This window comes from Xenopus laevis, chromosome 1S, assembly GCF_017654675.1.
Source record: "Xenopus laevis strain J_2021 chromosome 1S, Xenopus_laevis_v10.1, whole genome shotgun sequence".
Classification (NCBI taxonomy): Eukaryota; Metazoa; Chordata; class Amphibia; order Anura; family Pipidae; genus Xenopus; species Xenopus laevis.
The window spans coordinates 78,214,251-78,227,396 of NC_054372.1; the positions used below are offsets into that span (position 1 = coordinate 78,214,251).

Genomic DNA, 13,146 nt, shown 5'->3' on the forward strand with positions numbered 1-13,146 from the left:
TTTATATGGCATATTTTTTCTGGCCTCTGTGCTTCAGTGGCTGTGACAAAAAAAAAGGAATATTTTCAGCATTTATATGGCATATTGTTTCTGGCCTCTGTGCTTCAGTGGCTGTGACAAAAAAAAGGAATATTTTCAGCATTTATATGGCATATTGTTTCTGGCCTCTGTGCTTCAGTGGCTGTGACAAAAAAAAGGAATATTTTCAGCATTTATATGGCATATTGTTTCTGGCCTCTGTGCTTCAGTGGCTGTGACAAAAAAAATTTCTATTGTTAGCATTTATATGGCATATTTTTTCTGGCCTCTGTGCTTCAGTGGCTGTGACAAAAAAAAAATGAATATTTTCAGCATTTATATGGCATATTGTTTCTGGCCTCTGTGCTTCAGTGGCTGTGACAAAAAAAAGGAATATTTTCAGCATTTATATGGCATATTGTTTCTGGCCTCTGTGCTTCAGTGGCTGTGACAAAAAAAAATGAATATTTTCAGCATTTATATGGCATATTGTTTCTGGCCTCTGTGCTTCAGTGGCTGTGACAAAAAAAAGGAATATTTTCAGCATTTATATGGCATATTGTTTCTGGCCTCTGTGCTTCAGTGGCTGTGACAAAAAAAAATGAATATTTTCAGCATTTATATGGCATATTGTTTCTGGCCTCTGTGCTTCAGTGGCTGTGACAAAAAAAAATGAATATTTTCAGCATTTATATGGCATATTGTTTCTGGCCTCTGTGCTTCAGTGGCTGTGACAAAAAAAAGGAATATTTTCAGCATTTATATGGCATATTGTTTCTGGCCTCTGTGCTTCAGTGGCTGTGACAAAAAAAAAGGAATATTTTCAGCATTTATATGGCATATTGTTTCTGGCCTCTGTGCTTCAGTGGCTGTGACAAAAAAAAGGAATATTTTCAGCATTTATATGGCATATTGTTTCTGGCCTCTGTGCTTCAGTGGCTGTGACAAAAAAAAGGAATATTTTCAGCATTTATATGGCATATTTTTTCTGGCCTCTGTGCTGCAGTGGCTGTGACAAAAAAAAATGAATATTTTCAGCATTTATATGGCATATTGTTTCTGGCCTCTGTGCTTCAGTGGCTGTGACAAAAAAAAGGAATATTTTCAGCATTTATATGGCATATTGTTTCTGGCCTCTGTGCTTCAGTGGCTGTGACAAAAAAAGGAATATTTTCAGCATTTATATGGCATATTGTTTCTGGCCTCTGTGCTTCAGTGGCTGTGACAAAAAAAAGGAATATTTTCAGCATTTATATGGCATATTTTTTCTGGCCTCTGTGCTGCAGTGGCTGCGACAAAAAAAAATTAATATTTTCAGCATTTATATGGCATATTTTTTCTGGCCTCTGTGCTGCAGTGGCTGCGACAAAAAAAAATTAATATTTTCAGCATTTATATGGCATATTTTTTCTGGCCTCTGTGCTGCAGTGGCTGCGACAAAAAAAAATTAATATTTTCAGCATTTATATGGCATATTTTTTCTGGCCTCTGTGCTGCAGTGGCTGCGACAAAAAAAAATTTATATTGTTTGCATTTATATGGCATATTTTTTCTGGCCTCTGTGCTTCAGTGGCTGCGACAAAAAAAAAAAGGAATATTTTCAGCATTTATATGGCATATTGTTTCTGGCCTCTGTGCTTCAGTGGCTGTGACAAAAAAAAGGAATATTTTCAGCATTTATATGGCATATTGTTTCTGGCCTCTGTGCTTCAGTGGCTGTGACAAAAAAAAGGAATATTTTCAGCATTTATATGGCATATTGTTTCTGGCCTCTGTGCTTCAGTGGCTGTGACAAAAAAAATTTCTATTGTTAGCATTTATATGGCATATTTTTTCTGGCCTCTGTGCTTCAGTGGCTGTGACAAAAAAAATGAATATTTTCAGCATTTATATGGCATATTGTTTCTGGCCTCTGTGCTTCAGTGGCTGTGACAAAAAAAATGAATATTTTCAGCATTTATATGGCATATTGTTTCTGGCCTCTGTGCTTCAGTGGCTGTGACAAAAAAAAGGAATATTTTCAGCATTTATATGGCATATTGTTTCTGGCCTCTGTGCTTCAGTGGCTGTGACAAAAAAAAGGAATATTTTCAGCATTTATATGGCATATTTTTTCTGGCCTCTGTGCTGCAGTGGCTGTGACAAAAAAAAATGAATATTTTCAGCATTTATATGGCATATTGTTTCTGGCCTCTGTGCTTCAGTGGCTGTGACAAAAAAAAGGAATATTTTCAGCATTTATATGGCATATTGTTTCTGGCCTCTGTGCTTCAGTGGCTGTGACAAAAAAAAGGAATATTTTCAGCATTTATATGGCATATTGTTTCTGGCCTCTGTGCTTCAGTGGCTGTGACAAAAAAAAGGAATATTTTCAGCATTTATATGGCATATTTTTTCTGGCCTCTGTGCTGCAGTGGCTGCGACAAAAAAAAATTAATATTTTCAGCATTTATATGGCATATTTTTTCTGGCCTCTGTGCTGCAGTGGCTGCGACAAAAAAAAATTAATATTTTCAGCATTTATATGGCATATTTTTTCTGGCCTCTGTGCTGCAGTGGCTGCGACAAAAAATAATTTCTATTGTTAGCATTTATATGGCATATTTTTTCTGGCCTCTGTGCTTCAGTGGCTGCGACAAAAAAAATTTATATTGTTTGCATTTATATGGCATATTTTTTCTGGCCTCTGTGCTTCAGTGGCTGCGACAAAAAAAATTTCTATTGTTAGCATTTATATGGCATATTTTTTCTGGCCTCTGTGCTTCAGTGGCTGTGACAAAAAAAAAAGGAATATTTTCAGCATTTATATGGCATATTGTTTCTGGCCTCTGTGCTTCAGTGGCTGTGACAAAAAAAAGGAATATTTTCAGCATTTATATGGCATATTTTTTCTGGCCTCTGTGCTGCAGTGGCTGCGACAAAAAAAAATTAATATTTTCAGCATTTATATGGCATATTGTTTCTGGCCTCTGTGCTTCAGTGGCTGCGACAAAAAAAACATAATTTTTCAGGAAAGTACACATGCCTAATTTTTCAGGGTTCTGCAACAGTGGCAAAATCGCATCTTTTATGGTCACCGCAGGTGATCAATAAAGTAGACCAAAACTGGGCCCACACTGCAGAATCTGTGTTTTTTGGTTCGCTTCACTGTACATTGAATTACCTCTGCCTGACCGTGCACGTGCGCACAAGCACGGTGACTGCTAAACACACCACTACAGAAATATTGCCACCGACAGGACGAACATCCTGGAGGTGACAAGCTCAACTAGTAATTAACAACTACTATTTGCTCACTTGACGGTATCATTCATTAAAGCTCTTTGCATTTTTTTGCGTTGCAGTAAGCGCCGCGTTTCGTCTTTGCGTGTGAACAGGCTGTAACCTTTACACGACTTGATTGGCATGTAGACGCCGGACGTTTTAAAGCAGTTTATTACACAAGTTTAGAAATGTAGTGTGATTTCTGCCCTTTACAGCACAAAACGCAGCGCTGTGTCAACAATGGATTTTTCAGATACATTTTTGCCCTTGATCCCCCTCTGGCATGCCACTGTCCAGGTCGTTGCACCCTTTAAACAACTTTAAAATCATTTTTCTGGCCAGAAATGTCTTTTCTAGCTTTTAAAATTCGCCTTCCCATTGAAGTCTATGGGGTTCGCGACGTTCGCGAACCGTTTGCATTTTTGACGCAAGTTCGCGAATATGTTCGCGAACTTTTTTCCGACGTTCGCTACATCCCTACAACTAAATTGGTTGGAGGGATGGAGTACTTAAATTATGAATTTCATCATGTGTGAACCATGCATCATTAGTTGTATTACTAGAATTGGGACTATTAAGAAGGAAACCTTCAATTAATGGTTCCTCATTTGTGTAGACAGATGAAAAATATGAGTTCAGAATCTGCGCTTTTATTTTGTTTTCATCAACTAGCTGACACCCCTCTGATAGTAAGGGTCCCACCCCTTCCTGCTTCATTTTTTTACTATTAACATATTTAAAAAATAATTTTGGATTTTTTTACTGCTTGCTGCAATATCCTTTTCTATATCAATTTTAGCTTGCCTTATAGCTTCTTTGCATGATTTATTGGCCTCCTTGTACCTTATAATTAATTTGGCTGTCCCAGTTAACTTGAAAGCCTTAAAAGCATGTCTTTTCTTACCCACCTCAACACCAACGCTTCTATTGAACCAAAAAGGTTTTGCTTTGCAACGACGTTCCTTGCTTACAAGTGGGATATACTGACAAGTATATTTATTAAGCAGCATTTTAAAGACTTCCCATTTTTGTTCTGTGTTTAACCCTGTGAAACGCATTTCCCACTTAATATGTTGCAGAGATGCCCTTATACTGTCAAAGTTTGAAGTTTGATATAATCAGTTTACTGTATTATGAGTTGATCCCTAAGCTCAGTAACTGACAGCAGCCCAGAGCATGTGCTGTGATTCAGCAGAAAAGAAGCTCAAGAGCTACTGGGGGAATATTTGGAGGCTGTGGTTGCCTTGGGCTGGTGTAGAAGCCCAAAACATAATCTACAGCATTGCCCTACTTCTTTAGTTCTCCTTTAAATAATGGTTTATGAATAATCTGTTGCTTTGCTGGAGTATTACTACTTTTTCAATCCATAACAAGCTTATGGTTTATATATCAGCGAATAAAAATAAAGTTTCTGATATTGGAATTATTGCCAGTAACCATACAAAATCAGTAGACTTAAGGTATGGTGAATCAAATTCTGGAAAGATCTCTTATCCAGAAACCCCCAGGTCCCAAGCATTCCAGATAACAGATCCCATACCTGTTAAAATAATTATAATGTGTATAGTTTATGCATATTTATTACTGGCATCTTTGGTGTTTGACATTTAGCATACATACACTAAAAGATATCTTCTTTGTTTCTCTCCATGGGAAACGAAGCACTGGAGTCCTAGTACCATTGTGAACTTCAAAGATAAGCACTCCCTTTGGGCATACCCCCAGAAGGATTCCAGTTTGGGACTTTTTCTCTGGCTGCACTCTGTGAAAATGTACACCATACTCAGGAAGCTTTTGACACACCTGTCAGAAAAGAAGATCTGTATAAAATCCATCATGCAAGAAATAAAAAAGAGAAAGTAGAGCTGTCTTAAGTGGCAGACAGCTGAAATTGTATTGCTTGTTATTTGCTGTGTGTTGTACCCACAAATATTCTAGTACTCTGCATTCCAGTGGGTTTAAAATGTTTTTGGTTTTAAGCTTCCCTTTTATATGCATACATTTGGTTATCACCCCCTTATCACCCCCTTATCTTACAGAGGTATTAAAAAAAATTGTATTAGGCTTTCAGGAATAAATAGGACAGAAAATACATACTCTCTTCAGATCTCACCCTAACTGGAATTGAAGCTGTAACCCTGTAACTGACTGATCCAGACCCCCCTTGAGATCTGGCCACCTCATGTGGTCCCCCTTTCACTGGTGGGTTCTGTTAAAGTACATAGCAAAGGATCAAGACATAGTGAAATACTTCCTTTTGAATCTCAGAAAGTGAAACAATGTAGGGCAGAAGCAACTAAAGATGGAACTCTCGGAGTCTAGGAAACAGCTGTTTTCCCAAGGGGTATTTGTGGAGACAATGGAGATAATTAACTTGCTTACTCTTAGGAATTCAAGCTCTGCCTCTTTATCTGAAGCTCCTGCATAGGTACTGTGCAGTCTGGGCAATTCTTCTTTCAGGTAAGAGAGTTCCAGTTTCTCAGTCACTCTAGCAGGCAAAAAATGTTCCATTCTAAAATAGGACATATTGTAAACCTGAAAAAAGTAATGGCAAAGATTATAATAAAACTAGCACTTTGTGAACATTTTGTGATAATAGAACAAACTTATTTAAATTTGTTTAATTTAAATGTACAAAAATTAGCATTAACATTGCCATGATAAGTAAGAATAATAATAATGATAATCATGAGGAAAGCATAGCAAGCTATTTCTACATTGAGTCTCTATTAGGGTAGTAGGGAGGGTGTGGGGAGGTGAATATAAAGGCACAATTAAGAAAGTATCATGAGGTGGTAAAAGAGAGAGTAAAAGTCTAAAGAAAAAAATATTTTTTTAAAGACGCCCTCCACCCACAAATATTTTTGTATAGTTAAAGAAAATATAATTCATTGCTTTCCTGGAGCGGATTCTTGAAACAATGTTGCAAACCAACTTACTAAAAGATTTAGAGGAGACCGGACACATTTATATATTCAAATAACATTATATATTCAAATAACTTTCAAAATATTTTAATTACAAACTTTCAATTGTTTTAAAAGTTGCTTAGAATTATATTTTTTCATTATGCAAAAAAACTGTTGTTGGATGAAGGGTCCCTTTAAATAAAATCCAGGAAGATTACATAGATACAAATTTGGTACATTGTTTTATTGGTGTGTACTAGTGATGGGCAAATTTATTCGGCAGGCGCAAATTCAGGGCGAATTTCCACGTTTCGCCACTGGCGAATAAACTCAGGAATTTGCAGCAAAAATGCGCCGGCAACAATTCTGACGCATTTCGCGGGCCAAATTAGCCCATCACAGTGTGTACATCAGTGTGTACATCAGGGTATTTCCAGTGCATTTAGTAGATGTGATTCTATTATAGAAAATAAAAATCTAGAGGAGGGCCTGTCCAGGTAGAACATGTAGGCTGGGTCATCTATACCTATAATCTCTTAGGACATTTTCCTTACACAATCCCTGTAGAAATATATCCTGGAGCCTATTTCCAAAACATGTGGCGCAAAGAGGCAATACAACAATGTCTGTCTGCAAACTGTTTGCAGAATAAGTGGAGTCTATAATAACAAGAAGTTAATATTTTATAGCTGGTCTCTTGGATTTTGCAGAACCTTGGTCAGTGGAACAAGTTGCAAATTGCCCACCTGTACCCCATCCAACTCCAATACTGTGTTCCCTTGACTGGCCTAACCCTTTAGTAATTGCAGAGAGGCTCAGAATGGGGGTTCTTCTTGAGGATAAAGGGTTTTAAAGACTGTTAATTGACATTCAAATTTCCTCCCAAGGTATGAATAGTAATGTTGAATTTGTAGTCATTTCTGTTTGTCTGTATTTGTAAATAGAGCTATGTGTCTGGATTTTTCTTTGTCAATAAAATGTGTAAGATGTGCATTAAAGAATGTATGAGGCAGTTTTAAGAAACAATTTATTGAGTAAAACTAGTTAAATAAATACAATTTACCCCAAAACACCAAATAATATTTGCAAATATCAAATAGTCACACATATCAAAGAGGGATTTACCAGTACTGCTAAGCAGAAGATTATTTAGACAATGTCCAGGTGAAAGACTGATGTTAGCCTTGCACTATGGAGTACACAAATTTCACACACACACATGACGAGTGCAAGAGATTAGATACTATTATTATCTGAGGCAGTGTTCATGCAGCGGTGACATGTTTAAGCCTTTTGGGATAAGTTGCATGTGCTTCCATTGATTGTAAGTTGGATTAGGAGCCAAACCTGTTTTTTTTAACAGAAAGTTTGACTCTGGTAGTGCTGTCGAGTACAGCAGCAGATTTATATAATCAATCTAGCGGGCCCCAGGATGAACAAGAGGGCAGCCAAGTAAGGAGTGGAAATCAGAAGAGGACCGTAACAACCCTGAAGCAGTGGGGCTCTGCTGCCTCATTAAATATAAAGGCCTGCATTAACCCTTGAGAAATAATATATATAATTTATGTTAAGGCATGCTTTTTAAATTATCTTGCCTCTTTAGTGCCAGAGCTCACTGTCCTAAAAATGTTTGAAAAGTGCTTTTAAAAATAGCAACTTTATTATATATATCAAGATGTTATAAATTGTGGGACTGGTAAATGCAAAAAAATAAATGTACATTACAACAAAAGCTTTGGATTTAATAACCCTTAGTTACAAAATAATAACCGTACATACTTCTGGCTGGTAGTCTCCATATTCTGCTTGAAGAGCAAGCGATGCCAGGAGCATGGCTGCTTCATCATCACAGTAAAGCTTTCCATCCAGGATGTCTTTCCATTACTGTAGGTAGTACTGGTAGCATGTGAGGCTATGCCTTGACAAAAAAAAAAAAAAGTTTTTAGGGCTAATGATCATACAATTTAGCTTGTTAAAAAGCATCTAGGGCAGTGATCCCTAAACAGCAGCTTGTGAGCAACATGTTGCTCACAAAGTCCTTGAGTGTTGCTTCCAGTGACCTCAACCCGATGTTATTTTTTAATTCTAGGCTTGGAGGCAAGTTTTGGTTGCATAAAAAACATGTGTCCTGCCAAACAGAGTCTCCTGTGGGCTGCCAGTTCTCATAGGGACTAACATCAGCTAAGCAAAAGCTCTTATTTGGCACCTCCTGGAGCATTTTTCATGCTTGTGTTTGTGTTGCTCCCATATTTCTACAGTCAAATGTGTCTCACGTGTTAAAAAGATTTAATCTTGAATCAAACTAAAGTGCTCTCAAAAATATTATCATAAGTAAACACCAATTATAGACCCAGCACTTACTGTAGAAAGCTTATGTCATCCACAAAAAACTTGACTCTGAAGTACAAGGTGAAGTTTATGGCAGATTTTCCTTTCCTTTTTGTATCCTCTTTCCAGCCATCTGGGCTTACTTTGGACAGTTTGAGGCCAAGATCTATGAAGTAAAATCCCTGGTCTGCTAAAGTATAGACACATAATTAAATGATTAGGGACTTGTTTAACTTTTTCTATTTCAACTATCTGAGTTATAGAAATCATTTATATACAAGGAAATCAGTTTACTTAAAAGAGACCTTATTATTAAGAGAGACAAAGGGGGCATATTTTACCACACTTTCTATTGATTGCTATGGGATTATTAAATGTGTATTTATTCATGGATATAAGTTAAAGTTCACCAGTACTTCTAAAAATCACTTAGGAATCAATATAAAGTATCAACCTTATTTCCTAGTATACCCCCTCACTTTATCAATTAGTGTCAAAAATGGTTTTAATTATGTTTTACCTCTTGAATTGTTATTCTGTCAGAACTAAAGATAGATCTTTACAACTCTACATCTAGTCTAAAAGGTTGGCTGGGTGTGTCATTTCATTCTCCCATAGGTAATGGTCATAATAGTAAGTATGTATAACTTTATTTGTAAAGCGCTGTTAAGGAGCCGCAGCGCTGTACAATGCATAAAAGTACTATATATATATATATATATATATATATATATATATATATATATATATATATATATATATATATATATATATATATATATATATATATATATATATATATATATAGCAAATTTGAGTATAGTGCACACGGATAACCGAAAAAAGCAATGCCTGTGTGCTGGTTACATGTGTCAATAGTCATAGGCAAGAGAGAAAAACCGCACCAACAGGTCTTTATACAAAAATAGAAAACCTTTTATTCAACGTTTCGGCTCGACCGCTGGAGCCGTCTTCAGGAACAAAAAAAAAAATATATATATATAAAACCTGAGTCAGACGCTTGCACTCTGAACCAGTCTTCCATAAACGTGGGTGCTGGGTCAAAGTATTTATGTAAAGTATATATATATATATATATATATATATATATATATATATATATATATATTATACACAGGAAAGACAAATCACATAATAAATATACACAGAGGGGCATTGCCTGACCAGTGATGTAGCTAGACGTGCCTGAGTAGAGCTCCTCTCTCAGCGTTATCCGATCAGTAAATCAGGAGGATAAAGCCTTAATTTTGTATATATTATCTATCTCCAGGAGTAGTAGAGTGCCACCTGAGCTTAATGCCTCCTCCTAAAAAGCAGCAAGACATACAAGATAAGCTCGAAAAGACTCAGCGGCCTGAACAAGATGGTTAAAGTACTGGTGCGTGCAATGCGCTGGAAGAAGGCCAGCGTGTGTCCTCTTCTCCACCTGCGGGAACAGACCTGAATGTGGTGTTGGAAGCTATCTTTAACTGCCAAACCTCTGTCACCACCGCGCTCACAACCACCTTTACAGCGAAAATCAAGGAGGTTAAAATAGACATCTCTCTGCTCTGCCAGGACTTACAAAACATTCGAGCTAGAGTGACCGAGGCAGAGAACAGGATGAGCGCTGCAGAGGATGTACTGCCACCATTACAAACATCGGTACGACAACTTGAAACCAAACTTACAGTGCTGCAGGCCCATGCGGACGACCAGGAAAACAGCATGCGTCACAGCAACATTAGGCTAGTAGGCCTTCCAGAGCGCACAGAGGGAGATCATCCGGAGACTTTACTGGAAAAATTTCTGATCAGCAACTTTGGTAGAGAGGCCTTCTCTACGGCATTTGCAGTGGAACGCGCACACCAAATCTCATCTAAACCACCCATACCTGGGGGCCCTTCAAGAACCTTCATTGCCAAGATGCTGAACTACCGGGACTCCGCTCTCCGGGGAGAAGGGACCCATTAAGTTCGAAAACACCAACGTATCCTTCATCCCGGATTTCTCTATAGAGCTACACCATGCTGTACCCTGCAAAACTACAGATCACCCATAATGGGAAAGCTTCATTCTTCACAGCACCGGAGGATGTCCATGACTGGCTTGAGACAACATACAGTACAATTTCGCAAAGTCTCCAAGGAGGTCAGGGGTATACAATGTCAAAACGGATAAATACTAACTTAGCCTCAATTCAGTATAGCTGCACTATACGCTACTGAGAGATGTAAATAGACTCTACCCCACAATTATCACCTGCTACATATTTTGGGTGATTGAAAGGAATATACCCCCAACTGATATTTTTGGTTGACAGTTACCTTGGTTAGGGTATAAGCCTGCACTAGTTATTAATGCGCAGCAGGGTGGGAAATGTGAATGGAAACCCCCAGTTGGAAACCATTTGGCAGCCTGTTGCACCAACAGCCCTAGCCCCCCCCCCCCATATATTGTTACCAGTTAAATTGTTATACTGAGATGGCGATGCACAGATATCAAAAGCAAGACATATAAGTAAATAGAATCCCCCTGCATGCATAATGGCACGTGAAGCAAAGAAGATAACTTGCCAACAGTTGCGAGTCATGGGTTGGAAAGTCAGGGGCCTAAACTACAGGATTAAAAGGGCTGCAGTTTTTAAATTTGCAAAGCAATACCAAACATATTATGCCTTCAAGAGACCCATGTTACAGGTGATAAAATTCTTGCCCTCAAGCGCCCCTGGGTGGGATGGGCATACAGTGCCACCTTTTCGCAGTACTCAAGGGGAGTCACGATCTTAGTCCGGAAGACCGTACAATTTTATTTGTCCACAATACAACAAGACCCACAAGGCAGATATTTATTTCTTAACTGTGTGGTAAACTCCCATCCATTGTTAATACCACCACCATTCCACCCTGAAGTGATTCAAGGGGCAGTGTTTATGTCTCAGTTTTCACCCCTGCAATCTGGCTGCGTGACTTTAACAACACCTCGGACCGTACATTGGACAAGTTACCCCTTAGTGTACTGGCACAACCAGGACAATCTCCATCAGGAAATACCCCATTTGCTAGATTGATGACTGAACTGGGCCTAACTGATCCGCGGCGACACGATAACCCCACAACGCGCTTATTGACTTGTCACTCAGCAACACACAGAACTCTAGGCTGGACTATGTGTTTGTGAATAAATCAACGCACCCGCTTATCCTTAAAATTGAGCATTTGCCAAAAGGCATTTCTGATCATTCCCCTATATCCCTATATTAGCCATGTTAAAATGGTATGACATGAAGCCCCAACTAGTGTGGAAGTGTAAAGCTTTTTTGTTAACTTTGTTCCCTGAACAGGAAATACTGGAGCAACTATGTGAAATGTTTTTTTAATAACAACAACCCCAATGTTAATTGTCGACTAGTATGGGACACATTTAGAGCCCACCTAAGGGGGTCTCTGATTGCACAGGTAACTGCCATTAAGCATGTGAGCAAAGTAATTGAAACCCAATTATGTGACAAAGGCTGAGGCCGTGCATACATTGACCCACTCAGGCCCCAATTATGATCACTTGAAACTATGTGAAAGAGAACTAATTAACTATTTACATGTTAAGGCTAAAAGTGAATTATTCTTTACAAAACAAAATTATCTAGAACATGGAGAGCGTACTGGTACCTTGTTAGTGCATATGGCTTTAATTCTGTAGAGTGGGCAGTACTGGAGCAAATAGGCCGTGGAGTGGAGTTTATAGCCTGGGTGCAGATGTTATACTCTCTGCCCCAGGCCAAGGTGATAAATAATGGCTGGACATCTAGACCTGTTTCACTTTGCAGAGGAACAAGGCAGGGGTGCCCATTAACACCTCTGTTGTACGCCCTAGCCATTGAACCCCTAGCGGTTAAAATATGACATGATATACTTATTGAAGGGCTCTCACTTTCCAACTGTAATGATAAAGTGGGACTATATGCAGATGACATAACACTGCTCCTAAAAGACACCGACAAGTCTTTAGACCGGGCACTTATGATAATTGATGAAATGGGTCAGTACTCGGGCCTCCTCATAAACTGGGCAAAGTCCAATGTTTTTCATATTAGAGAAAGCAGAGAGCATACACCTCCCTTGAGACATCCATTACTTATAACCAATAACCTTAAATATTTGGGCATTTGCATTACTAGAGACCCATTAGGTTATCTGCCTGAAAATGTATATCCTCTACTGAAATACACAAGAGAGAAAACACAAGGGTTAGGGAAGTTACCGCTTACAGTTGCTGGAAGAATTAACCTGGTAAAAATGGTACTCCTCCCTAAAATACTATGCACGGTAATGCACTCCCCGATATTTCTGGCATAAAAGTTCTTTCGGACCCTTACATCCCATGTACTCACACTTCTGTGGAAAGGCTCTAGACCTAGAATTAGATTGGCCCTCCTACAAAACTCAACCGCTAATGGAGGCTTAGCGCTTTCCCATTTTATCCATACTATATCTCCTCACAGTTGATGCAACGCTGGATACACTAAGGGTTTGATATCGAAACTATATGGCATTCTACTAACACTCGAATCTAACACACACACCCAATGCTCCAAATCTGCATGGCAAGACAATGTTGGCCAGCTGGA

The 13,146-nt window shown here is 38.4% G+C and overlaps 1 pseudogene; it reads right to left on the reverse strand.

Annotated features, from left to right (window-relative positions):
* LOC108704104 overlaps positions 1-13,146 on the reverse strand; it is a 156,892-nt pseudogene that overhangs the window by 65,455 nt on the left and 78,291 nt on the right.